The 26,056-nt window shown below is 43.5% G+C and overlaps 1 pseudogene; it reads right to left on the bottom strand.

The window, feature by feature from the left end:
* Positions 1-22,900, bottom strand: part of LOC140203679 (uncharacterized) — a 131,669-nt pseudogene extending 108,769 nt beyond the window's left edge.
* Between the last annotated feature and the right edge of the window lie 3,156 nt (positions 22,901-26,056).

Genomic DNA, 26,056 nt, shown 5'->3' with positions numbered 1-26,056 from the left:
GAGATTTGGGTATTCAATGGATTTCTTGCTTTTAAGCAGAGAAAACTGTCTGTCACATGATCTTTCTGCTCTTGCTATATCATCAGGACAGCGAACAGCATTGACTTCCGAGTACCCCTGAACCAAACTCTAAGATCGACAGCACATGTTGCACAACAAATGTGAGGACACCAAGCTTTGTCTTGGTCACCAATTTTGCACCCAAAGTAGAGCTCATAGGCTTAATAAGAGGAGTCATGCTCTGTCTTTGAGATTTAAGCAAATGTTTGCCACAAATATAACAGAAAGTATTGTGGCTGTTGTAACATTAGTCAGACATTTTGTTATCACAAATATTCCTGAAAATACAATTACTTTATTATGAGTTTATACAATATACTATGTGTGTAGAGCATGTGCATGTTGCTTTTATAGCCTTTTAAAATCCTGTTCTGCCATGTAGCATCTGCCATGCCTAAGCAAACGCAGGTATGCCTGGACAAGATTGAAAAGCTGAAAGTTTTCTAGATTTTAATTGACTTGAATTATGAATTGAAATAACAAACATTGGCGATTTCAAAACATGCTGCGTGATAGGGAAATTTTGTGGTGATTTTCATGATCAGCAGCCCAAAATCCCAAAAGTATTCAGGAAGCAAAATCTTCCTTGCCCGGTGATGTCAGAGTAACTTTAGGTTGTAAGTAGAAAAATAAGAATGCAACTCAATGGTGCATAAGCCCTGAGTATGCTCCACTACCCAAGATCACTGTCAATTCATTCATGGCCTCAACACCGTTTTTCCCACTCTCTCCTATACCCTTCAACTCCCTTTTGTACTTTAAATGTATTAGAAGTATGAATTTACAGATATTTGATGAATCCACTTTCACAGCTCCTGGATAGTCTCAATCCTCCAAGAGAACACATTCCTCCTCATTGTCTTAATGAGCAAGCACCTATGCCGCCTGATTCTAGAAGTCTCCATGAGGAGAAATATCTACTCAACATCCATCAACCTCCCTCAGAATCTTACAAATTTCAACAAGATCACATTCTAAACTTCAATGGATATATGTTCAATGTCTCTACATGTCATTTCACTATTTAATCTTTGCTGCACTCCCTCTATAACAAGTTTCTCTCCCTCTCTTTTTACTAAGGAAATCAAAGTTGTACACAATCTCCAAGATGTAATTTCACCACTCTGCCCTGCACGCTTTCCATCCATGCTGGGTTACGAGCTGGTGATCTCTTTGGAAACTCACCCGGCAGAAGGCAATGGCAAACCACTGCTGTAACTTGCCTCGTACGCGGTTCCCCACTACGACAGAGAGGCGTGGAGGGAAATCGTCCGCTAACCGGAGAAACTCCGGAGGTGATGTACCTTTCCTTTATATGCACAATGTCTTTACTTTTATATTCAAATTCTCCAGCAACAAAAAAGGCAGAATACCATTTGCCTTACCAAATGCCACCACCCACACCAGCTGTATCAGCATTCTTTTATATTTCTGTCATTTCTGACATGTCTAAGTTTAGCCAGTTTCCTTTGAGCATCAACATCTCCTAATCACTCATCATTTAAAAACAATTTTGTTAATTGCACCAAAGTGGACATGATTTAGAAAGACATTGCTTTCCCAGAGAGTGAGAGAATGCTGAACACTCACTCAGGGAAATCTTTCTTCATCTTACCAAATATATTTTCTAAAACACAAGCAGATTTAAATCATTTTCACATTCACAAAAATACTGACTCTAACTATATGCAGTTTACTGTGGTAAATATTATTTACTGGATTTGATTATAGATTTTCACTACATCTAGCATCTGTCCACCCTTAACTGTGGGAATAAAGTGGAAATGCTGCCTTGAACCATTTCACCACCACTGATGTGAATCAACTGAAAGCATTTGATATCAAAACTCAGGGCCCCCAAGGGAACATTACTGTTTCCTTTGACACTCAACTGTTCAAACCTTGTTGCGTGTTTGTTTGACATCCCAGGGGCAAAGCAACAGCAGACAGCTTCTTGATGCCTTTAAGACAGAGCAGGATCCAAGGACAGCAACATGACCGAAGCAAATCTATAGTTTCCATGACAGCCGATTTGACAAATTGTACGCAATTATTCTGGATACACTATTAAGCAGCAGAAAGTAAAAAATGACAGATATATAAAAACCCACACAATTGTGTTATTTAGGCCACATATCTTTTTTATGACACAAAATAAAAGACATACAGCTTATTTATATCTTGTTAAAAAAGGAGGTACCTAGCTAAATGCCACTTTCCAACATTAGGTTCATGCTCCCCTACAGGTTAAAGTTTAAGGATCCGTCTAAATACCATCAAAATATGATGAGAGTTATTGCCTCAACTGTTCCAGAAACTTACCACACTCAGCATCAAAAACTCTCTCTCCCATTATTCTAAATCTACACATCCTGGTTTTGAGCTCTCTGCCTAGGAAATGGGTCTTTTCAGCTTATTCTAGAGCAGGGGTGGCAAACCGATGACTCTCACAGAATTTTGTTCACATGCAACATGCAGTTCCACCCCTCGATTCTTTATAGTCCACTCATAAAAAAGAGATACTTAATTATTATCCTTACCACCAAATGAAGTAGCAAATGATTTTTTACAACCCGAGTGCAGTGAAATGAGTTTTCACAAGAAATGTTCACACAGGCTTGGTGCTAGCTGGATGCTTATGAAAACACGTGAAGTTGACTGATAAGTTTTAAGATCGTTTTAGAAGATTTGATTGTCATTTTTCAATTTTAGAATTAATTATTGAACAATTTCTGTAAATTGCTCCATTTATTTCAATCTGTTATACTTACATTAATAGTCAAACAATGAATAGTAATAGTCATAGTCATACTTTATTGATCCCGGGGGAAATCGGTTTTCGTTACAGTTGCACCATAAATAATTAAATAGTAATAAAATCATAAATGGTTAAATAGTGATATGTAAATTATGCCAGGAAATAAGTCCAAAACCAGCCTATTAGCTCAGGGTGTCTGACCCTCCAAGGGAGGAGCTGTAAAGTTTGATGGCCACAGGCAGGAATGACTTCCTATGACGCTCTATGTTGCATCTTGGTGGAATGAGTCTCTGGTTGAATGTACTCCTGTGCCCAACCAGTACATTATGTAGTGGATGGGAGACATTGACCAAGATGGCATGCAACTTGGACAGCATCCTCTTTTCAGACACCACCGTCAGAGAGTCCAGTTCCATCCCCACAACATCACTGACCTTACGAATGAGTTTGTTGATTCTGTTGGTGTCTGCTACCCTCAGCCTGCTGCCCCAGCGCACAAAAGCAAACATGATCGCACTGGCCACCACAGACTCGTAGAACATCCTCAGTGTCGTCTGGCAGATGTTAAAGGACCTCAGTCTCCTCAGGAAATAGAGACAGCTCTGACCCTTCTTGTAGACAGCCGCAGTGTTCTTTGACCAGTCCAGTTTATTATCAATTCATATATAATCCTCCACCATGTCCACACTGACCCCCTGGATGGAAACAGGGATCACCGGTGCCTTAGCTCTCCTCAGGTCTACCACCAGCTCCTTAGTCTTTTTCACACTAAGCTGTAGATAATTCTGCTCACACCATGTGACAAAGTTTCCTACCGTAGCCCTGTACTCAGCCTCAACTCCCTTGCTGATGCATCCAACTATGGCAGAGTCATCAGAAAACTTCAAAGATGACAAGACTCTATGCAGTAGTTGAAGTCCGAGGTGTAAATGGTAAAGAGAAAGGGAATGTAAAGAAAATGTTTCTTTACATGTAAAGAAACAACAGGACTAATCCCTTTTCTTTAAAAACATCATTATTGTAATTAATTTATTAATCAATGATCATCTCTGCTCAAAATTACCCTGGCACATGAGAGAATTTTTTTGAAGATTATTGCCAATTTGGGAACACATTCCAATAAAGATTCACCACCCAGTTCTAGATAGCCAATTGTCTACACCAATTAAATCTGCCTGCACCATCTTCCATTCCAATGAAAACAACTTTTCTACTCTCTCATAGTTAACAATTTAAAATCCCAGTAAAGCCTTTGTACTATCTCCATCTGCAGTCTGCTGTGCAACCATATCTATCCAGTAATACACAGATTAGCCTTTACAACTACTAGTGTTATACAGTTATGGCATAGAACATAGGAGCATCAAGGGTATGTCTGCTAAGAAGCTTCCCACGCATCTTACAGAACTGCCTGCATTATTATGCTACCATTAAGTTAAAGATCAAAATAAAATGCAGATACTAGAAATCTGAAAGAGAAACAGAGTTAATGTTTCAGGTCAAAGACTAAAGATCATTTGGGTTTCTAATTGAAGCCACCTGAGTATTTCTATCATTTTCTATTCTTATTTAATATCCAAAGTCAAAGTTGAGCTTATTGTACATGTATGCACAGAAGCAATGAAAAACGTACAGCCACATTACATCAGGTACACAATATTCATAAGGAAAACAAACAACACAAATCATACAAAAAAGGTGCACAATTACAGCAAAAGAAACAGTCATTGTAGTGTAAAGTGGACATAGTGTTCCTATAATCAAGTAGTGAATAAGGACGTACAGGTTGAAGAGTTGGGGTGGTTAAGCAAAGTAACTGTTCTTGAACTTGGTGGTGTGGGTCTTTATGGTAGCTGCGAGAAGATGGCACGTCCTGGGAATCTTTGATAGGTGTTGCCTTCTTAAGGCAGTGCCTCATATCGATACTATCAATGGTGTGGAAGCATGTGCCTGTGATGTACTGGGCTGAGTCCACTAATCTCTGTAGCTTCTTACATTCCTACACAATCAAATTACCAAAGCAGACTATGATGCGACCAGTCAGGAAACTTCCAACAGTAAATCTGTAAAAGTTTGTTAGTGTTTGGTGACAAGCCAAACCCCCTTATTCTAAGCAGTAGACACTGGTGTGCCTTCATCTACTGCATGTGCCAGACCCCAAACAGGTCATAAAGCTGCTGCCCTTCTCCACCATTGATTCATCAATGTAGGCCAAAGACACTCTCTCAATATAGTTCATTACGGTCAATGTAAGCACTACCAGCCAGTAGTCATTGAGAAAGGTCACTACGTTTTTTTTAAACACTGGTACATTAGATAATATTTGAAGCAGGTAAGAACCTCAGACCGCAGAAGTGAAAGGCTGAATATTAGATTAGATTATGAGGACACTCAGTCCTCGTTTATTGTCATTTAGAAATGCAATGCATTGAAGATGATACAATGTTCCTCCAGAACGATATCACAAAAAAAAACAGGACAAACCAAGACTAAAAGTGACAGAACCACATAATCATAACATATAGTTACAACAATGCAAAGCAATACTGCAATTTGATAAAGAGCAAACCATGGGCACGGTAAAAAAGGTCTCAAAGTCCCAATCGATTCATCATCTAACACAGGCGGCAGAAGGGAGAAACTCTCCCTGCCATGAACCTACAAGCGCTGACAACTTGCCGATGCATTGGAAGCACCCGACCGCAGCCGACTCTGAGTCCGTCCAAAAACTTCGAGCATCTGACCAGCCCATCTGAGCACCATCTTCTGCCCAGTGCTTCAACCCTGCCCTGGCCACCGAGCAACAAGCAAAGCTGAGGACTTGGGGCCTTCTCCTCCGGAGATTCCGGACCACACAGTAGCAGCAACAGTGAAGAAGGCATTTCAGAAGTTTCTCCAGGTGTTCCTCCGTGCTCTCACGTCCATCTCCATCAAACCAGGATTGTGCACAGCACCCTACTTGACAAATAACAGACATCACCACTGGAGTGGCTGCTGCGAGCGTCACCATCTTCTCCTCCCAACAATTAACAGAATATGTCTGTAAATACCCCAGTTATTTGGTCTGCATAGAGTTTAAATACCCAGGCATGCTTCCTGAACCAGATGACCTTTGTGGTGTTGGCCAAAAAGAACTACAGTCTACAAATCAGTGAATTCGAATGGATCAAGGACAGTAGAAGCAGACAGACCAGTAGTCTTTGCTCTTGCCACGAGGTTGAAGGTATGGAGGTTGCCGTTTTGTGAAGCTGAAGTTGCTTGGCTTGATTAATATTTTATAATAGACATGATGATGCTTCAGGTAATCTGCTGGGCTACAGATCATTTCCAAATAAGAAGTTATTTGTGAAGTATTCTTTGGTTCAATATAACATGCAGTTTCGTAAGTGTTGAGGTCTGTGTCTTCCCTGAATGATTCGAGCTGGATACTGGTTTGGTTACTGATTTAGAACAAACAGTCATAAATTACTAGTTGTCACTTGCAGAAGAAGGGCAATAAATGGATGCTGGTCTGGACCAGAGCCAATAAAAAGGTTTCAGTAGTTCAGTCAGATGACCCATAGCCAACGACACTGAATTGCAACATTTGAACTGATAAGGAATGAATATCAAAGTAGAGGTTTTTGAAGGCAAAAACAGCGATAACAAAGATTAATCATCACAGATACAAGGGTGAGCAACCCTATGTGGAACACATGGAGAGAGTGACTGGGACTACGAGGAACACCTGGCCGACGTAGATTCTTTTGACCAGGTATTACCTTTTTTTTAAACTATTCAGGAGAGTCAGGGAAACCTAGTGGGTGTGTGCACACAGGTACTCAGTATTTGAATTCATGTGTTTGTCAGTAATTATTGATTCTCTCTGATCTTTATTACAATGGGTGATCCCTATAACAGTGGATTTACCCTCTTGAAAGATGCATAGACATTGGTCTCAGAAACTGAGTTTACAGGGCCATCTGGAGATGTGGAAGCTCATATGAGTGTGTCATATTTCTCTCTATCAAACGCATCGAGCTCATCTGGGAGAGACGAGTCATTGCCACTTAGGCTAACTGATTTCATTTTGCAGAAACCAATATCGTCTAAATGCTCACGCGCTCATTTGTGGTTCCAGTTTAGTCCAAAATTGCCTCTTTGCACTCACAATTGTCAGATGTCATACCTGGACTTGTTATGTTTCTTAGTTGCTAGCCCTAAACAGACCCAGCCTTCAGCCAATTACAAATCTCCTGGTTCATCCAGGACATCTGGTGGGAAGGGCTTGAATGTTTTTGTGGGTACATACTCTTCAATGTACGTCTATCAAGTCAATGACAACTGTGGCATATTTATTTAGGTAAGCCGATGAATTCTTGAACATGGTTCAATTACTAACTCAAAGCAGTCTTCTGTCTCTGCTGTTCAGTTCTTCACAGTCCTATTCACCAGTGCCATTCTCTTCAGGGTCTGTCTGCATGCAGGCAAATGCAGCACAGCCAGGCGGTCAGATTTACTGAAGTGTTGGCGAAGGATGTTGGTAACATAGATTGAGTTGTGTGTTGGGTCCACAAGTGCTGCAGATGATGTGCTGATAGTCGTTAGGCATTAAGGTCTACATTCATGCTACATTAAGGTGTTGCCAAAGAGCTTTGATTTGTTCCTCGACAGCTCTCAGTACACCCTCACGACTAATGTATATTCCTCTGCCTTGTTGTTCCAACTCAAATACATTCTCCCACATCTCTCTTAATTCCATTCACTTCTTGCCATCCAACTGACGAGTCCATTAATACTCTACTGTAGTTGAAAGCTTTCTTCCATATTGACCACATCATTAACAATCTACTTGATCATATTCTCTATACTGATTTTAGTAATATGTATTACAAAGCAAGAAATATTTTGTGCCACATAAAACTGCATTTGTAACAGACTTCCAATCACAAAAACATGCCAAGTATTATCCTTTGATTCCTGCTACTGAATCCATTTTGGAGCCAATTCATCACTTTTTCTTGGATCCTATTGGTTTTGATATTGTGTTTTTTTTCCCCCTGAATATCCTGTCATACAAGCCCTGATTAACAGCTTTGATGAAACCCTGAGACAATAAGTACACTGCCGTCACTGAACCTCATCACAATATTGAATGAGAAACAATGGTAGAAAAGAATCAAAAATTTGCTGACGCTGGAAATCTGAAATGGAAACAAGTCAGGAGGCATTTGTGGTAAGAGAAACAGGGTTATTGTTTCAGGACTAAAAAATATAATCTCAACTAACCTGTCATAAACATGTGTATGTAGACTGTTGTCAAATCATCTGTGCCTTAATAAATGAAGGGTAAAGCCGTCCATCAGAATTGGTTCCAATAATTTGCCCACTATTAACGAGACTAATATTACTTTGTGTATCCCTCTCTCCCTTGTCAATAGACAATAGGTGCAGAAGTAGACCATTTGGCCCTTCGAGCCTGCACCACCATTCTGAAATCGTGGCTGATCACCTACTATCAATACCCGGTTCCTGCCTTGTCCCCATAACCCTTGATTCCCCTATCCATAAGATACCTATCTAGCTCCTTCTTGAAAGCATCCAGAGAATTGGCCTCCACTGCCTTCCGAGGCAGCGCGTTCCACACCTCCACAACTCTCTGGGAGAGGAAGTTCCTCCTCAACTCTGTCCTAAATGACCTACCCCTTATTCTTAAACCATGCCCTCTGGTACTGGACTCTCCCAGCATCTGGAACATATTTCCTGCCTCTATCTTGTCTAATCCCTTAATAATCTTATATGTCTCAATCAGATCCCCCCTCAATCTCCTTAATTCCAGCGTGTACAAGCCCAGTCTCTCTAACCTCTCTGCGTAAGACAGTCCAGACATCCCAGGAATTAACCTAGTGAACCTACGCTGCACCTCCTCCACAGCCAGGATGTCCTTCCTTAACCCTGGAGACCAAAACTGCACACAATACTCCAGGTGTGGTCTCACCAGGGCCCTGTACAAATGCAAAAGGATTTCCTTGCTCTTGTACTCAATTCCCTTTGTAATAAAGGCCAACATTCCATTAGCCTTCTTCACTGCCTGCTGCACTTGCTCATTCACCTTCAGAGACTAATGAACAAGTACTCCTAGATCTCTTTGTATTTCTCCCTTACCTAACTCCACACCATTCAGATAATAATCTGCCTTCCTGTTCTTGCTCCCAAAGTGAATAACCTCACACTTATTCACATTAAGCGCCATCTGCCAAGTTTCTGCCCACTCACCCAGCCTATCCAAGTCACCTTGAATTCTCCTAACATCCTCATCACATCACACTGCCACCCAGCTTAGTATCATCAGCAAGCTTGCTGATGTTATTCACAATGCCTTCCTCTAAATCATTGACGTAAATCGTAAACAGCTGTGGTCCCAATACCGAGCCCTGTGGCACCCCACTAGTCACCACCTGCCATTCCGAGAAACACCCATTCACTGCTACCCTTTGCTTTCTATCTGCCATCCAGTTTTCTATCCATGTCAATATCCTCCCCCTAATGCCATGAGCTCTGATTTTACCCACCAATCTCCTATGTGGTACCTTATCAAATGCTTTCTGAAAGTCAAGGTACACCACATCCACTGGATCTCCTGCGTCTATCTTTCTGGTTACATCCTCGAAAAACTCCAATAGATTAGTCAAGCATGATTTGCCCTTGGTAAATCCATGCTGGCTCGGCCCAATCTTATCACTGCTATCAAGATATGCCGCTATTTCACCTTTAATTAATGGACTCTAGCATCTTCCCCACTACTGATGTTAGGCTAACAGGGCGATAGTTCTCTGTTTTCTCCCTCCATCCTTTCTTAAAAAGTGGGATAACATTAGCCATTCGCCAATCCTCAGGAACTGATCCTGAATCTAAGGAACATTGGAAAATGATCACCAATGCATCCACAATTTCCAGAGCCAAAGAACAGTATAACGCAAGGAGTCATCAGTGATCTAAGATGGATTGTAAAATGTTCAGAACTTCCAGAACTCTTTCTCTGGCTCCTTTTAGCAACTTTGGATACACTTATTTGGGTCTGGAGATTTACTGGCTCTCAAAGATGCTAAACTCAATACCTCCTGAACTACATGGTCATTCTTGTTTTCTTCACAAGTGGATGAACCACCTTCCCCACATCCTCTGCCTCCATGCATAGATCAGAATCTTTGGTCCTAATATCCTTTCCAATTGCAAATTTAACTTTTTCTTTGGCAAGCAACACACACAAAATGCTGGAGGAATTCAGCAAGCCAGGCAGCATCTACAGAAAAGAGTAAACAGTTGACATTTCAGACCGAGACCCTTCGTCAGGACTGGAAGAAAAGATGAGAAGTCAGATTAAGAAGATGGTGGGGGGGTGGGGGGAAGAAGTACAACATAGTAGGTGATGGGTGAAACTGGGAGGGGGGTGAAGTAAAGAGCTGGGAAGTTATTGAAAGAGATAAAGGGCTGGATAAGGGGGAATCCGATAGGAACAAGTAAACCATGGAAGAAAGGGATCCCACCACCAAAGACATCTTTCCACCCCCACCAACTTTCTGCTTTCTGCAGGGATCGTTTCCTATGAAACACCCTTGTCCATTCATCTCTCTCCACTGATCTTTCTCCTGGTACTAATCCTTGCAAGTGGAAAGGTGCCACACCTTTCCCTACACCTCCTCTCTCACTACCATTCAGGGCCTAATTCCTACAGGTGAGGCGACATTTCACCTGTGAGTCTGTTGGGATCATCTACTGTATTCGGTGCTCCTGGAGTGACCTCTTGTATATTGGTGGGATCCGATGTAGATCGAGAGACTGCTTCGATGAGCACCTACAAAGAAGTCCACCAGAAAAAGTGGGATCTCCTGGTGGCCACCCACTTTAATTCTACCTCTCATTTCAACATGTCCTTGCCACAATAAGGCTACTCCAATCTGATGGCAACATCGATGTCACTAACTTCTGTAATCGCCTCCCCCTTCACCATTCCCCTCTCTCCTTTCCTGCCCATCACCCTCCCTCTGGTGCTCCTCCTCTTCTCTTTCTTCCATAGTCTTTAACCCTCTTACCAGATTCCACCTTCTCCAGACCTCTCTCCCTTTCACCAATCAACTTCCCAGCTCTTTACTTCACCCCCTCCCAGCGTCACCTATCACCTGCCACCCTCTACTACTTCCTCCTCCTCTCCCCACACCTGCTCAGTCTGCTTTCTAATCTTTTTTCCCCAGTCCTGATAAAGGGGCTCAGCCCAAACCATCAACTGTTCAGTCCTGTAAAATTTGCCTCACCTCAGAGAAGAACATTGACTCTAATTTTATCTTTGTCCTTTGCCCGCAAGTGGTGAATCCTAGCCCGTTCCCTCAGAATCGCTCTCCGCCCCTCAGGGCCTCTTCCAACCATGACCCTCTAATTCTGCCCCCACCGTCTCTCTCAGACGACCGTCCACACCTCCCCTCACGCCTCCCAATTCTCTGCCACCATCTCAGACCATCCCCATCCCCATTCCCTGTCACCAAACTCGCCCCTCCCGACCCACCTACCCTCAGGCGGCCCCGACCGACATTACCCGGTGCCCCTGCGCAATGCCGGTACCAGCGGCAGCTGACGGAGTAACGCAGACGCAATGCCCTCTCTCTGTGCCGTCACAGACATGTGTCCTCCGTCAGAAGCCGGCTGAAGATGCCGCGCCTGCGCACTGTGGGTGAAGCGCCCTTCGGCTCTCGCTGATCTGGGGGCTGTCGACTCTCCCGGTTGGTCCTGCTCTCTCCGGAATATTAAATCCTCACCTCTGGGATTCTCGTTCCCGCAGAGTTGAGTGGGGGATTTGGTTTTGGTAAACGAGACTCACATAGAAGGGAGATGCAACAACTGCTGGTCGAGGTGAATGGTTTCCACCCGAAACACCGACTGTCAGTTTCCCTCACGGACGCTGAATTGCTCGTTAATTGTTCCCAGGGAATGGGGCGCGGGTAGTTCAGCGTTGAAGATAGTGTATTTGGCTTTAGTAAGATCTGTGCTGGACTATGGAAATATGGCATATGGATCAGCAGCTAGGTCTCTTATAAGGAAACTGGGTGTGATTCAGTCTCAGGCTTTGAGAGTGTGCAGTGAGGCTTTTAAAACATCACCAGTGTCAGCCCTACAGGTAGAAATGGGAATAATGCCTTTGGAACTAAGAAGGATGCAATTGATGGCAAACTACTGGGCTAATTTGTAGGGACACAATGATTCTCACCCTGCAAAAGGAGTGTTGCAGGAGTGCTGGGAAAATGGGAAGTTTCAGATGGATAACTTTAGTTAGGTAGGGAATGATATTGCTAAAGAATGTGGAGTGTTTGATCTAAGGATAAGTCCTCCAGTAGTTTAACCCATTGTAGCTCCATGGAAGCTTGTATGGCCTGACATAGAATGACATTTGTTAGAAGTAAAAAGGAAAGGAAAATATAAAACTGATTTGGTAAGTGCATTTAACTGTCATGTGATGGAAAAATATAGTGATTATACTCAGATTTATATGGATGGTGCTAAGGAACCTGAAACAAGAGTGACAGAGTTTGGGGTGGCTGTACCAGCAAAAGAAATTGAAATCAGCAGAAGAACATCTAATAAATTAGGAGTGTATACAGTGGAGATGCTGGCAGTGTTGGTTGCATTGCGATGGGTGGAGAAAGCTAGACAAGTCAAGGTATTGATATGCTCAGATTCATCCTCAGTTCTAGCAAGTTTAAGGTCTTTTCACTCAAACAGTCGGCAAGATGTACTTTAAGTCCTTTAGTCCTTCAAGAATTGCAAATCTGGGAGGTCAGGTAAAATTTTTATGGGTTCCAGCACATGTAGGGGTGAAGGGGAATGAGAGGGTGGATGAGTTGGCAAAGAGGGTGTTAAAGAAAGAAAATATGGAAATGCACATTAGTATCAGTAAAGCAGAGATTAAGTGTGTAATCTGGGAAAAAATCAACCAAATGTGGCAAGAAAGATGGGACAAGGAGGGGAAAGGGAGGCATTTATATCAAATACAAAAAAGTGTTGCAGGGACTAGGGTAGGTAGTGGATACAGAAGGGAGGAGACTGTGTGGACTAGGTTAAGGCTGGGGCACTGTATGTTAAACAAAACATTGAAAATGATAGGGAAACACCAGACAGGATTGTGTGAGGAACGTCAGGAAGAGGAGTCAGTAGAACATGTGGTTCTGAGTTGCAGGAAGTATGGGATACAGAGAGAGATGATAATCTAAGGGAATTCGGGGTGCAGGAATTCACATTAAAAGGGTTGCTGGGCATGGGTGAGAGAGCACAGGTCAGGATATTTTTAGCTTTCTTAAGTGGTACAAGGGTTTTATATAGGATATGATGAATAAGCAGGAATAGGGTACTAGGATAGCCAAAGATGGGAGGATAAAATGTAGGTTAGGGTATGTGTGTGTGTGTGTGTGAGAGAGAGAGAGAGAGAGAGAGAGAGATTGGGTGAAGGAATTTGGAATGTAAGTCTATTGCACATTCCGGAGCAGAAGGTGGCAGTAATGCACCACTAAGCTGGGTGCCAACCGCCGTAAAACAAGAAGAAGAAGAAGGGCATGGGTTACTGTTGACTGAAGGCCCTGATTTCCGAGAGTTTCTCGCCTTTTCACTCAGACAGGCTGGTTCCTACATGCTCTGTTTCTATCTATGGATCTCTCCAGTAAGCCCAAAATCCACACCACTTGTTACACTGCTCATTCCGCAAGCGAACTTCATGTATTTGTTCACCCTTTTAATCAATGTTCGAATCTGACTACTGCGTGATAAATCCAATCATGTTATTACATTAGGGTTAGTAAGGATGTTATATTTATCCTGATTAGGAAATATCCTCGACTTATCTAACGAGGGTTTGATATAAATACCAATTCAGCAATACTAACAGACAATGATATACATATATACAGATATATACTAAATATTGCTATATTATCATAATTCCTCTTTATCCTGAAAGTGTCAACACCATTGGGATCACTCTAACAAAGGATTCTTTACAGCATTTAGAATTTCAATTCTGTGTTGTGGAACATATAATCTTCCACACGTACAGCATAACATACAAATTCTAACATTAAACAATATAATTACAGGATGAATTGCTAATTTCAAAAATATATTGACCTTAGGAGTCCAGTCCTTGAAAATATCTCACCGGGGGAGTACTGTGAGTTCTATTTGGTGTAATTTTCCCTATTCATAAACATTTAACTGCCTTACCTCACTGTTCCTTGGCAATTTTACTCAATTCCTTAGTTATCTCTGGTGATTTTAATAGATTAGATTAGATTATTAGATTATGAGGACGCGCAGTCCTCTTTTATGGTCATTTAGAAATGCATGCATTAAGAAATGATACAATTTGTTCCCCCAGAATAATATCACAGAAACACAAGACAAACCAAAACTAAAAAAACTGACAAAAACCACACAATTATAACATATAGTTACAACAGTGCAAAGCAATACCATAATTTGATAAGAGCAGACCATGGGCACGGTAAACAAAAGTCTCAAAGTCCCGATAGCCCCAACATCTCACGTAGACGATAGAAGGAAGAGACTCTCCCTGTCATGAGCTTCCAGCGCCACAAACTTGCCAATGCAGCACCCTGGAAGCACCGACCACAGTCCGACTTTGAGTCCGTTCGAAAACTTCGAGCCTCCGACCAGCCCTCTGACACCGAGCACTGAGCACCATCTCTGCTGAGCGCTTCAACCTCAGCCCCGGCAACAGGCAATAGGCAAAACCAAGGATTTGGGGCCTTCCCCTCCGGACATTCTCAATTTGCACAGTAGCAGTAGCAGCGAAGCAGGCATTTCAGGAGTTTCTCCAGGTGTTCCTCCGTGCTTCTCACGTCCGTCTCCATCAAATCAGGATTGTGTGCAGCCCCTATTTAACAAATACGATATCAATTCGGAGCGGCCGCGTGCGCTGTGTCACGCCGCCATCTCCTTCTCCCCTCCCCTAATATTACTCTATAACCCTAATATTCTTAGAGTTATAAGAGGTACACGTTGGAATGGGCTGTTTGATAGAACCTCCTTAAACACATCAGCGGTTACCAACCTAGCTGAGGAGCGGTTATTCAGTTATTGAATGTATTCCAGATGGAAGTCAATGCTTTTTGAGATTGTGAATGGGGGGATGCGGGATGAGCTGGGACAATAAATGAGGCACAGGATCCATCAGCACAGTTCTGAATTGCAGTAACTCAACTGCATGATACCCATTCCTTTGAGAACTGATACTGTAGGGCTGCTACGGTTAGTGCAATGGCATAACATCTTGGGGCATAGGGGAGTTTGGAATTCAATTCTGGCTTTTGTACATCCTCTCATGTGCTCGTGGGTTTCCTCTGGGTGCTCCAGTTTCCCCCCATAGACCAAAGACGTACCAGTGAGTAGGCTAATTGGTCATTCTAAATTGGCCTTGTGATTAGGCTAGGTCTAAATCAGTGGGTTGCTGGGTGTCATGGATTGGTGGGCCAGAAGGCCTGCTCCATTCTGTATCTCTAAATAAGTAGATAGATAGATTAAAAAATGTAAAGTGGCCCACAATCTTGAAGCGAGCTCAGAGAAAAGGGTTGAAATGGTTCCATTTAATATCAGAGAATGTATACAGTATATGATCTGAAGGTCTTGTTCTTCGCAGATATCCACGAGAAACAGAAGAGTGCCCCAAAGTAAAAACATTATGAATCCAGCTGAAGGGTCTCAGCCCAAATCGTCGACTGTACTTGTTTCCATAGATGCTGCCTGGCCTGCTGAGTTCCTCCAGCATTTTGTTTGTGTTGCTTGGACTTCCAGCACCTGCAGGTTTTCTCTTGTTTATGAACCCCAAAGCTACCTCTCCCCCTTTCCACCCACAAGCAGCAGCAAAACATAAGCCTTCCCCCACTTACGTCTGCAAAAAACATCAGCACCCACCACCCACCAAGCAAGCAATAGCAAAGTACCCAAGGAGACCATCATCTGCAGTACAACAAAAACTAATCGTTCACCTGACAATTCAACATGCCACAGATTATCTCTCTCCCTAATAAAGGGACAGAAAGGCGTCACACAGCAAGAGGGGAGACTAACAAAACAAAACAACTCACTGAATGTGATGTTAAACTCTGCTGCGACACTTTTATTCCGAGTTCTCTGACTCGAGAATCGGCGGCAAACTCTCCCCCAACACCGAGGAAAAAGACAGAGCGAGCAATCCGAGTACAGAGGCCTTCAACAGCCGATCCGCTGATTGCAATGTTCCATTTCTCCCGTGACACTTCAGTCAGCAGCACTGGAATCCACAAGGCTGCAGAGCCTCAGAATCCTGAAGGCGTGCTCTTCTTCCAGGCCTCATCCTTGGGATATCAAAAAACAGCCAGTGAGTGAGCCCTGGGAGTGGAAACCATTGCCATAAAGAACATAGTTTGAGTGCATCTGCAGATCAAGGACTCCAACACAACCCCACCCACCCTGAAAAAAGAGAAAAAAAGACATTAAAGGGAAGAAATATTAAGCATTACATTAGCTCTTGACCTCATTTTTGGGGTCTGGGGAATGTGATAGTACAGAAACTGCGTCCACAATGATCACCAATCATGCACTTACACTAACCCTACATTAGTCCCTCTTTGCATTCATTCACAGGATGCCTGACTCACCTACACACTGCGGGTAACTAACAGCAGCCAACTAACCTACCAACCAGCACATCTTCAATACATGAAAGGAAACTGCAACTCATGTTAGAAACAGGGAGAATGAGCAAGTTCTACACAGATTGCACCCAACATCAGAACCAAACCATGAGTCTCTGGCACAGTGAGGCCTTGGCCCCACTAGATCTGCCGCCTTAGCATTGCAGTGAGCTTTCTCCATCATCAGTCTGCTGAAAGTCCTACAGGGAATTTGAAAAAAAAAGACACTTCACCCAGACAGCAATGATAATTAACTCCTCACTGCAGGTTGAGATGGAGGTGAACAACAGAATTGCATTACTTTGGAAACTAGGTTAAAAAAAAACAAGAAAGCTAGAAGAGTGCAAGAAAGCAGAGGCCTCACAAAATCAGAGGTCATAAGATCATAAGACATAGAAGCTTGATTAGGCTATTCAGCGTATCAAGTGTGCTCTGTCATTCCATCATGGCTGATTTATTTTTCCTTCCAACCGTATTCTCCTGCCTTCTCCCCGTAACCTTTGATACTCTTACAAATCAAGAACCCATCAACCCCTGCTTTAAATATACCCAATGACTTGGCCTCCACATCTGTCTGTGGCAATGAATTCCACAGATTCACCACCTGCTGGCTAAAGAAATTCCTCCTCATCTCTGTTATAAGTGGACATCCTTCTGTTTTCAAGTTATGCCCTCTGGTCCTCCTTCAAGAGAGTCAAAGCCTGGTCGTGATGCGGAGTCTTGCGTGCCTCAATGCCACAGAGAGCTGTGCTGGCTGGAGTCAGAGCTTTATGCTTTGGCTGTTGGTAGAGTTTCGCATGCCAGACAGGTCAAAGGCTAGAGGTCAGACTAAGAGTGGTCCACCAGTCCTCCAGGTTTGGGGGTTCAGCTCAGGGCTAACAACCCTGACTGGTAAAAGAAATTTGTTACAGAAACAGCAATGACGAATGCTTCCACATTTGAGTGAGATGATATTCTTGAATCTCCACCCAGGATTTCATGACAGACAGTAGTGAAAACCAAGAGGAAGCTACTGACAATATGAAAGAAGCCCTGAACACTGTCAGAGATGTATCACCTTCATTGTGTGCCCTAACCACTAGCAGCATAATGGGCAGTAAGACTTCTGGTCCTGGAATCCTCCCATTATTAAAGACATCTTCTCTATCCATGATCAATCCCAATAGCGTGGAGTTTGTACCTTCTACCTATGACACATGGGTTTCCTTCGGGTATTCTGGTTTCCTCCCACATCCCAAAGACATGTCCTGATAGGTTAATGAGCCTCTGTAAACTGCCCCTGATGTGCACGTAATAGTTGGATCTGATGGGGCCAAGATGAGAGGTCAATGGGTATGTGGGGAAAATTTATAATAATGGGATTAATGGAGCACTTGAGTAAACGGAAAGTTGATGATCAGTGTTCACTTGCTGGGCCAAAGGGCCGGTTTCCATGCTGCCTCTGCCTGCAGCAAGTGTTCACTGGTGTAAGCACAGCTCAGATGACGGAGTGAACCTCTTTCCACACTCGGAGCAGATGAATGTCCTCTCCCCATTGTGGATTTGCTGGTGTGACTGCAGGTTGGATGACTGAGTGAACCTCTTCCCACAATCAGTGCAGGCAAAGGACCACTCTCCAGTGTGGATTTGCTCATGTGTCTGCAGACAGGATGACTGAACAAATTTCTTCCCACATTCACAGCAGGAGAATGGCCTCTCCCCAGTGTGAATTTGCTGGTGTAAGAACAGCTCAGATGACTGAGTGAATCTCTTCCCACACTCAGAGCAGGAGAATGGCCTCTCCCCAGTGTGAATTTGCTGGTGTAAGAACAGCTCAGATGACTGAGTGAATCTCTTCCCACACTCAGAGCAGGAGAATGGCCTCTCCCCTGTGTGAACTTGCTGGTGTCTCAGGAGGCTGGATGAATTAATGAACCTCTTCTCACATTCAGAGCAGCTAAACGGCCTGTCCCCAGTGTGCCTTTTCCTGTGTAAGTTCAGGCTGGATGACTGAGTAAATCCTTTCCCACACTCAGAGCAAGTGAAAGGCCTTTCTCCAGTGTGAATTCGCTGATGTACCATCAGGCTGGATGCCCGAGTGAATCTCTTCCCACATGTAGAGCAGATGAACGGCCTCACCTCAGTATGAACTCGCTAGTGTGCCATCAGTTTGGATGACTGAGTACAACTCCTTCCACACTCAGAGCAGGCAGATGGTCTGTCCCAGGTATGAACTCATTGGTCTCTCACCAAGTTCAATAAGAATGAATTTCTTTCCACATTCAAAACAGGCGAATGTCGTCTCTCTACTCTAAATTTATTGGTGTAGCATCAGGTCTAGTGAATGGATTCTTTCCTGTACTGATGCTAACAGGAAGGTGAGCTTGCTGCTCTTAGAACTCTGTTGTGTATTTAATATTTGAATAATCATATATATATAAGATTATATATATAGTTTAATTAAGTATTCTTGTTTGGTTAAATAATTATGGGTTACAAGAAAAAGCTGTGGTCGAGTGGTCGGTGACTTGGGCCGGCTCTCCCTCCAGACTTAGTCTGGTGAGGAGGGTGTGAGGACACCCAGCAGGACTGAAAAAACAAGACCTGACAAAGGGCAGATGAGCTCCTTGTGAGCCAACAGTCATCTTCCGTGGAAGAGATTAAAGCCTCACCAGGTATCTACGAATCGTATGCTATGCACTCAGTTAGAAGAGGCATGATGAACTTGGGCGCTGCACCGTGAGCCTGGACCTGCCCAAGGCCTCCGCCTAAGGAAGGGCCGAGCTCGAAGAATAGACTGCGGCTGGAGGCCGACACGGCCTCGGGCTCGAGTTCGGCGGGGGCGGCGGCGGGCGGCGCCAGGGTGTCCAGCGAGAACAAACTGGACTCGGTGCTGTCACAAGATCGAAGAAGATGGAGGTGCATAGCCGCCAACCCCAGATTCGGGACGGCACCCACTGACTGACAAGAAAAAAATACAATAATTGCATATGCCATCATGCTACTATGTAATATGTGGGCACCTCTCTTGAAGTAAACACAAAGTTACAACTGCATTTTTGGTCACCCTGCATCCTCCTTTGAATTAATTTAATGTTTTGAAGTTACAAACCATAACATTCGTGATGAGGCATTTTCCCAAATGAACTTGGCATGGCCACCGACCTGTTAAAACACAGTGAGATGTTGGAACTAAAAACACACAGAAACAATGGTGAGTCAAAAGGAACAGCCCAGCATGTGCACAGATGGGTCAAGTTCTTTTTTAAGAAAATAGTGATCTTCAGAAGGGAAGACACGACTGAGTTTTTTTTACAAAGAAACTCAGAAAATGGAAGAATTCAGGGTTCATAAAGGGTGAGTACTGGATGATGGTAATAATAATAAATCAGCAGTGGCTGGCTCCATCGGAAAGATTGATGAGTTTGATTACACAACAGGAAATTGAATCGTGTATACTGAGCTATTGGGACAGTAATTTGAAGCAAATGAAATAATCAATGAGAAGCGAGTGCCAAGTTTGCCAAGAGCATTAGGCATACTGTTTTCCTTGAAGTTTGACTCCTCCAACCAAACCTGCAGAAATGAGCTTTCCTGATATCGTGAAAGTAATGCGGGGACATTTAGAATCAAAGCCATTGTTGATTGCAGAACAATCATAGTGGAATCAAAAAGGAGGGGGCCTACGTGGCCAAATTGAAGAGATTCTCTGAGCATTGTCCATTTGGTAATGGGCTTAATGATACGATGAGAGATCGTTTAGTTTGTGGAATCTGAAAAGAAAGCATTCAAAAACAGCTAACTGAAGCATAACTTACATTTAGAAGAACAGTGGAAATTGCTGTTTCAAAGGAAACAGCAGACAGAGATACATTTGACTTGCAGTCAGAAATGAAAGTGAGTGAGAACAAAATTGTATTGTCTAAACAAAAACCGGTCTGGCCAAACAAACGTGTTACCATTGTGTCAGGGGCTCACATACTCCAAACAAATGTAGATTTAGACAAAACTTGTAGAAAATCCAACAACGTAGGATGCATACAAGGAGTATGTCGGGCAGACAAAAGTGAATGGACTGTTCAGGGAAGAGAAAATGCAAAAAGAAAGTCAAGCTGCAGTTTCAGAAAGAGCACTAATCTGCATGCCATTGATGAAATATTTGATAATGAAGAGAGTGACACTGCATTGTGTAGCCTTGAGATTTAGTGTGAAAATTAACAATAGACAAGCAATATGGGTTATGTCAGAAGTGAATGCCATATTAATTAAAATGGCACTCGTTAAGCTGTTTCAGTCATTCCACAAAATGAGTTTGAACATCATTTCAGAGATACCAAACTGAAGCCTGCAGATATCTAACTTTAAGAACTTATACTGGAGAAAAGATAACTCCTGTGGGAATGACATCCATAACTTGAAATACACAACCAACAAGCCACAATGAACTTGTATGTGGTGAAAGGAGGAGAACCAGCATTGTGAGGGTGTGATTGGCTGAGACAACTACAACGTGATTGGAGATCCATTCACAATTTGTATGCTACATCCCATGCAACAAAGCCATCTGAGAGTGAATTAAGAAAGGTACTGGATGATACTACAACTGTCTCCATGCCGAACATCATGAACCATTCCTCAACAGAGGACAAGCAGGTGTTGGTGTCAACCTCTGTGTCTCTGGTTGGAAAGCATATTGGACCAAGGAAAGACCATGCTGCTCTGAGAAAGCATGAAAGTGATGAAGACACTGCTCCGACTACAGCAGTCTTGGTAGGCAACATATCTGAGAAAGGTTCCGATATGTTAATCAGACAGTTACTTGCAAAATGTGGCTTGGTTTTAAACTGGAAGAGAGTTCAAGAAGCTTCAGGAAATTTGCAAGCATTCAGCTTTTGTGAGTGTAAAGATCCAGAATCTACTCTGTGTTCATTCAGGTTATTGTATGAACCAAGTGGGTGACAAAAAGGTGCTTGTAAAACTAGATGACCAATAAAAGCCCAGTTGGATGGGAGTCAATGGAGATAGGGTAACAGATTTGTCAGATGAGAAAACCAAGAGGAGAGATCAGATCATGGAGGGAGCAATAGGATTAATAAGAGAATAATCCAGTGAACTAAATGGACCTTCCCATGATCAAAATGTGACAACTAGAAAAAGAAAAAGGGAAAAGATGGAGAGAAAGGATGTGAACAAGAAAGAGAATGGTGAGAAAGGGAGAAGGAGCATGAGAAAGAAAAAGAAAGGGATTGAGGTAGACCCAGAGAGAGAAAAGGACAAAAAAAGGTGTCCAGAGCTATCGGAATCACTTCCTGCAGTTTCAGAGTCAGCTCCTACAACCACCATGGAGGAGACCCCAGAATGTGGCTGTGAAACAAGCTCAGAACTCTCACCTGCCAGGCAGAGTGATCCCCCTCGTCAGGAAAGACAAAGGAAGAAATCCACCACAGCGATTACATCTTCAAGCCTGAATGGACAATTTAAATTTTACTCTGCTTTAGATGTCTGTATATCCTGATGAAGGGTCTCGGCCCGAAACGTCGACTGTACCTCTTCCTAGAGATGCTGCCTGGCCTGCTGCATTCCCCAGCAATTTTTATGTGTGTTGCTTGAAATTCCAGCATCTGCAGATTTCCTGGTGTTTGCGTTTTTAAAAGGAAACTCGTGGATCTATTTTTATCTTTCTGTTGCAATTTATTGTTCTCAAATGGTTGCTCCAGTACCCTGAAACCACCAGTACTTCCTCGATGTTGATGGGAAGTTCAGCTGTTCCAAGTGTGCCAAGGTCTTGCTGTCACAAACAAGAGAAATTATGCAGATGCTGGAAATCCAAGCAACACATACGAAATGCTGGAGGAACACAGCAGGCCAGGCAGCATCTATGGAAAAGAGTACAGTTGACGTTTCAGGCCAAGACCCTTCAACAGAAGGTCTTGCTGTGTCATCTGACCCAGTTACACAGCAGCAAGCTTGCACTGGGAAAAGGCATTAACCCACCCCAAGTGTGAGGCAGGGTTCACTCATTCATCCAAACTGATTAGATACTGACAGGTTCACCCCCAAGAAGAGGCCATTCACTTGCTTGGAATGAAGTGATTCATATGGTGTTCGGACCTTCTGTTACACCAGTGAGATCACAGAGAGGAGAAGACATTCACTTGTTACTAATGTAAGAAGAAATTCAGGATCATACAGACTGACAAGACTCCAGAATTATCACATTGAAGAAAGACTGTTCAACTGATTGTTCATGAGGAAGGGATTCATAGAGTCATCCAATTGTTGGATATCTGCACTGGGGAGAGGCTCATTCAGTCACCTTACCTGCTGCAGCAACAATGCCTTCATTCTGGGGAGCATGTTTAAACACATTATACGATGAACATTTAACCATCATAGCTGCTGAAACCAAAAGCAACTTCACAGGAGAGGTTGGTGTTGGATCTGCACTCATTGCCAATGGCCATCACATCCTGTATTGAACCTGAGCCCTGATGAAGGATCTCAGCTGAAACGTTGACTGTTTATTTATCCTCTGTACTGCTGAGTTCCTCCATCGTTTTCTGTGTGTTGCTTGGAATTTCCAGCATGTGCAGAATTTCCTGTGTTTATTGTTACGTACCCCATAACTGGGTTGCCAAACCAGCAGAAATGGACCACTTAGTTGGAGTCTGGATTACTGGAACTAAGAAAGTTTTATTAAAGAAATAAGCAACACAGTACTCTAATCAAAAGGATATAAATGCAACAGTTTAGCAATGATAAAACACACATGTACACAGAACTAGGATAATAGGATCAATCAAGCTCTATCGCAGTCTAGCGGTAAATGATCAGTTTCAAGTGATGCAAAGTTCAGTTCAGTTCGCAGTAACTGCTGTTGTGCCGTTGGGGCGGGGAGAAGAGAGAGAGCGAAAGTGAATGAATATTCAAAACGGATTCCAAACAGACCTTCGATATTCCTCACAGTTATCTTTCAGGCGAGCCCTTTGTAATGTCTTCTGAGATCACCGACTGTGACCCCTCCGTTCCAGATACGATCATTCTTCTGCGGTGAACCTGGCACCCAGGCAAGGGCGGACACACACACCAGGTTCCCACCCGACCGTATCTTTCCACCCTGTGCGTCTATGGCTGGTCCCGCGACCAGACCTCCAAAACTCCCACCAACTTGTGGGGGCACACTGCTTCCAGGGTCTCGTTACCTCGTGGTGTCGTGTGTCTGTTGCCTTAGCGAACTTGTCCCTTTTTATCCCCCTGCTGGGGTATCGCCTGTCCATCAAACTTCAAACAGTTCAGGTTCAAAGTCACCGGTCTCTGACAATACTCGGAACTGTGTCTCCTTTTCGTTAATCCCTCTCGTCTCTCATTAACATTTCTGAATGTTCCCCCATTGTCCTCTTATTGGCATCAATCTTCTGATAATTTGGTCTGTCATCACATTATCATCAGGCACAACATAAGATTTCTTTTTGTTAATGTTAGGAACCCCTAAATCTGGCCTTGGGTTTAATATTCTTGATCTGTGACAAATAATTTCTGTTTTAAAATGAGTCTGGGCTCCTTAAAGCCTCTGCGATACACACACGGTGCAGTGGGAGACAGTATTCAGCCCAGGTGGTCCCTGTTACTGTTTCTCCTCCACCCCAGCCTCTTCCAATCTCACTCAGTCCAATATTGTATTTTACTGGTACAGCCTGCCCAGCCATTCAGCACAGACATTTGGATCCTTGACACTTCAATATTTTCCAGCATTATACTTTCTGTATTTTCTAAACAAGAAGTATATTCAGTAATCAGAGGTGCAAAGGGACCTGGGAAACCTGGTGCAGAATTATCTTGCAAGTTCAGTTGGTGGTATGGATGGCAATTGCAATGTTCACATTCCTTTCCTGGGGACTAAAATGTAAAAGTACAATCTAATGCGGAACAACACACACAGAACGCTGGAGGAACTTAGCAGGCCAGGCAGCATCTATGGAAAAGAGTGCAGTCGATGTTTTTGAATCATGACCTCTCATCAGGATTTGGAGGGGAGCCTGGTTCAGCTGGAAGAGTTTCCTTTAAAAATTAAGCTTGCTGAAGGATGATGGGGATGACAAAACAATAAGTATTCGGGATAGGATGAGCAGGAGGACAAATATAGTCATAGAGCCATAGAACACTACAGCACAGAAATAGACCCTTCAGCCACCTAGTCTGTGCTGAACTACTAACCTGACTATTCCCATTGATCTGCACCTGGACCATAGCCCTCCCTAGCCCTCCTATTCTTGTACCTATCCAAACTTCTCTTAAATGTTGAAGTTCAACACACTTCCACTGGCAGCTCATTCCACACCCACACCCCCTCAGGTTCCCACTGAACATTTTACCTTTCACCCTTAATCCATGACCTCTAGTTCCAGTCTTGTCAAACCTCAGTGTAAAAACATGCATGCATTCGCCCTATCTATACCTCTCATAATATTGTATACCTCTATCAAATCTCCCGTCATTCTTTTGTGCCTATTGTATACCTCTATCAAATCTCCCCTCATTCTTTTATGCCCTGGTGAATAAAGTCCTAACTTGTTCAACCTTTCCCTATTACTCAGGTCCTGAAGTCTTGGCAACATCCTTCTCAATTTTCTCTGCCCATTTTCAATCCTATTGATATTTTTCCTGTAGGTAGGTGACCAGAACTGCACACAATACTCCAAATTAGGCATCAGCGGCATCTTATGAGATTGGTTAGACATGACCAACCCCACACAAGGCCATGTTGACTATCTCTTCTCAGTCCTTGTCTATCTAAATACTTGCATAACAGCCTCTTAGAATACTTTTCAATAACCTACCCACTACTGATGTCAGGCTCACTGGCCCGTAATTTCTCAGCTTATTCTTAAAGTTTTCTTAAACAGCATCAGCTATCCCCCAATTCTCTGATACTTTGCTCATGGCTAATGATGTTTTAAATATCGCAGTTGGGGCCGAGAGTATGAGCTTGTCATAGGGCGGTGTCTGGGAACGGACCCAAATGCAAGACACAGACACTGAAGTACTAGGGACAGGACTAGGATACAGGTTGAGGGTAAGGACATGGACACGTAAACCGGGAACCTGGAACAGGACTGAACAAGAGAGCTAGGAGCCCAGGCTTGGACTCCGAGCCAAAGACTGGACAAGGACCCAGAACCTGAGTCTTGCCGCTGGCTCAGACCCCAGAACTAGGCAAGTGCAAGGCTTGGCTGGCAGGCAGGACGAGGCTGGGGTCTTCAGGCTTGAGGCTAGAGACTAGAGACTTGAGGTGAGGCTTGGCAGGAGGCAGGAGGCTGGAGTCTTCAGGCTTGAGGCTAGAGACTAGAGGCGAGGCTTGGCAGGAGGCAGGAGGCTGGAGTCTTCAGGCTTGAGGCTAGAGACTCGAGGCGAGGCTTGGCAGGAGGCTGGAGTCTTCAGGCTTGAGGCTAGAGACTAGAGGCGAGGCGAGGCTTGGCAGGAGGCAGGAGGCTGGAGTCTTCAGGCTTGAGGCTAGAGACTCGAGGCGAGGCTTGGCAGGAGGCAGGAG

This window comes from Mobula birostris, chromosome 10 (genome assembly GCF_030028105.1).
Source record: "Mobula birostris isolate sMobBir1 chromosome 10, sMobBir1.hap1, whole genome shotgun sequence".
Classification (NCBI taxonomy): domain Eukaryota; kingdom Metazoa; phylum Chordata; class Chondrichthyes; order Myliobatiformes; family Myliobatidae; genus Mobula; species Mobula birostris.
This window is presented reverse-complemented; position numbering and strand designations above follow the sequence as displayed.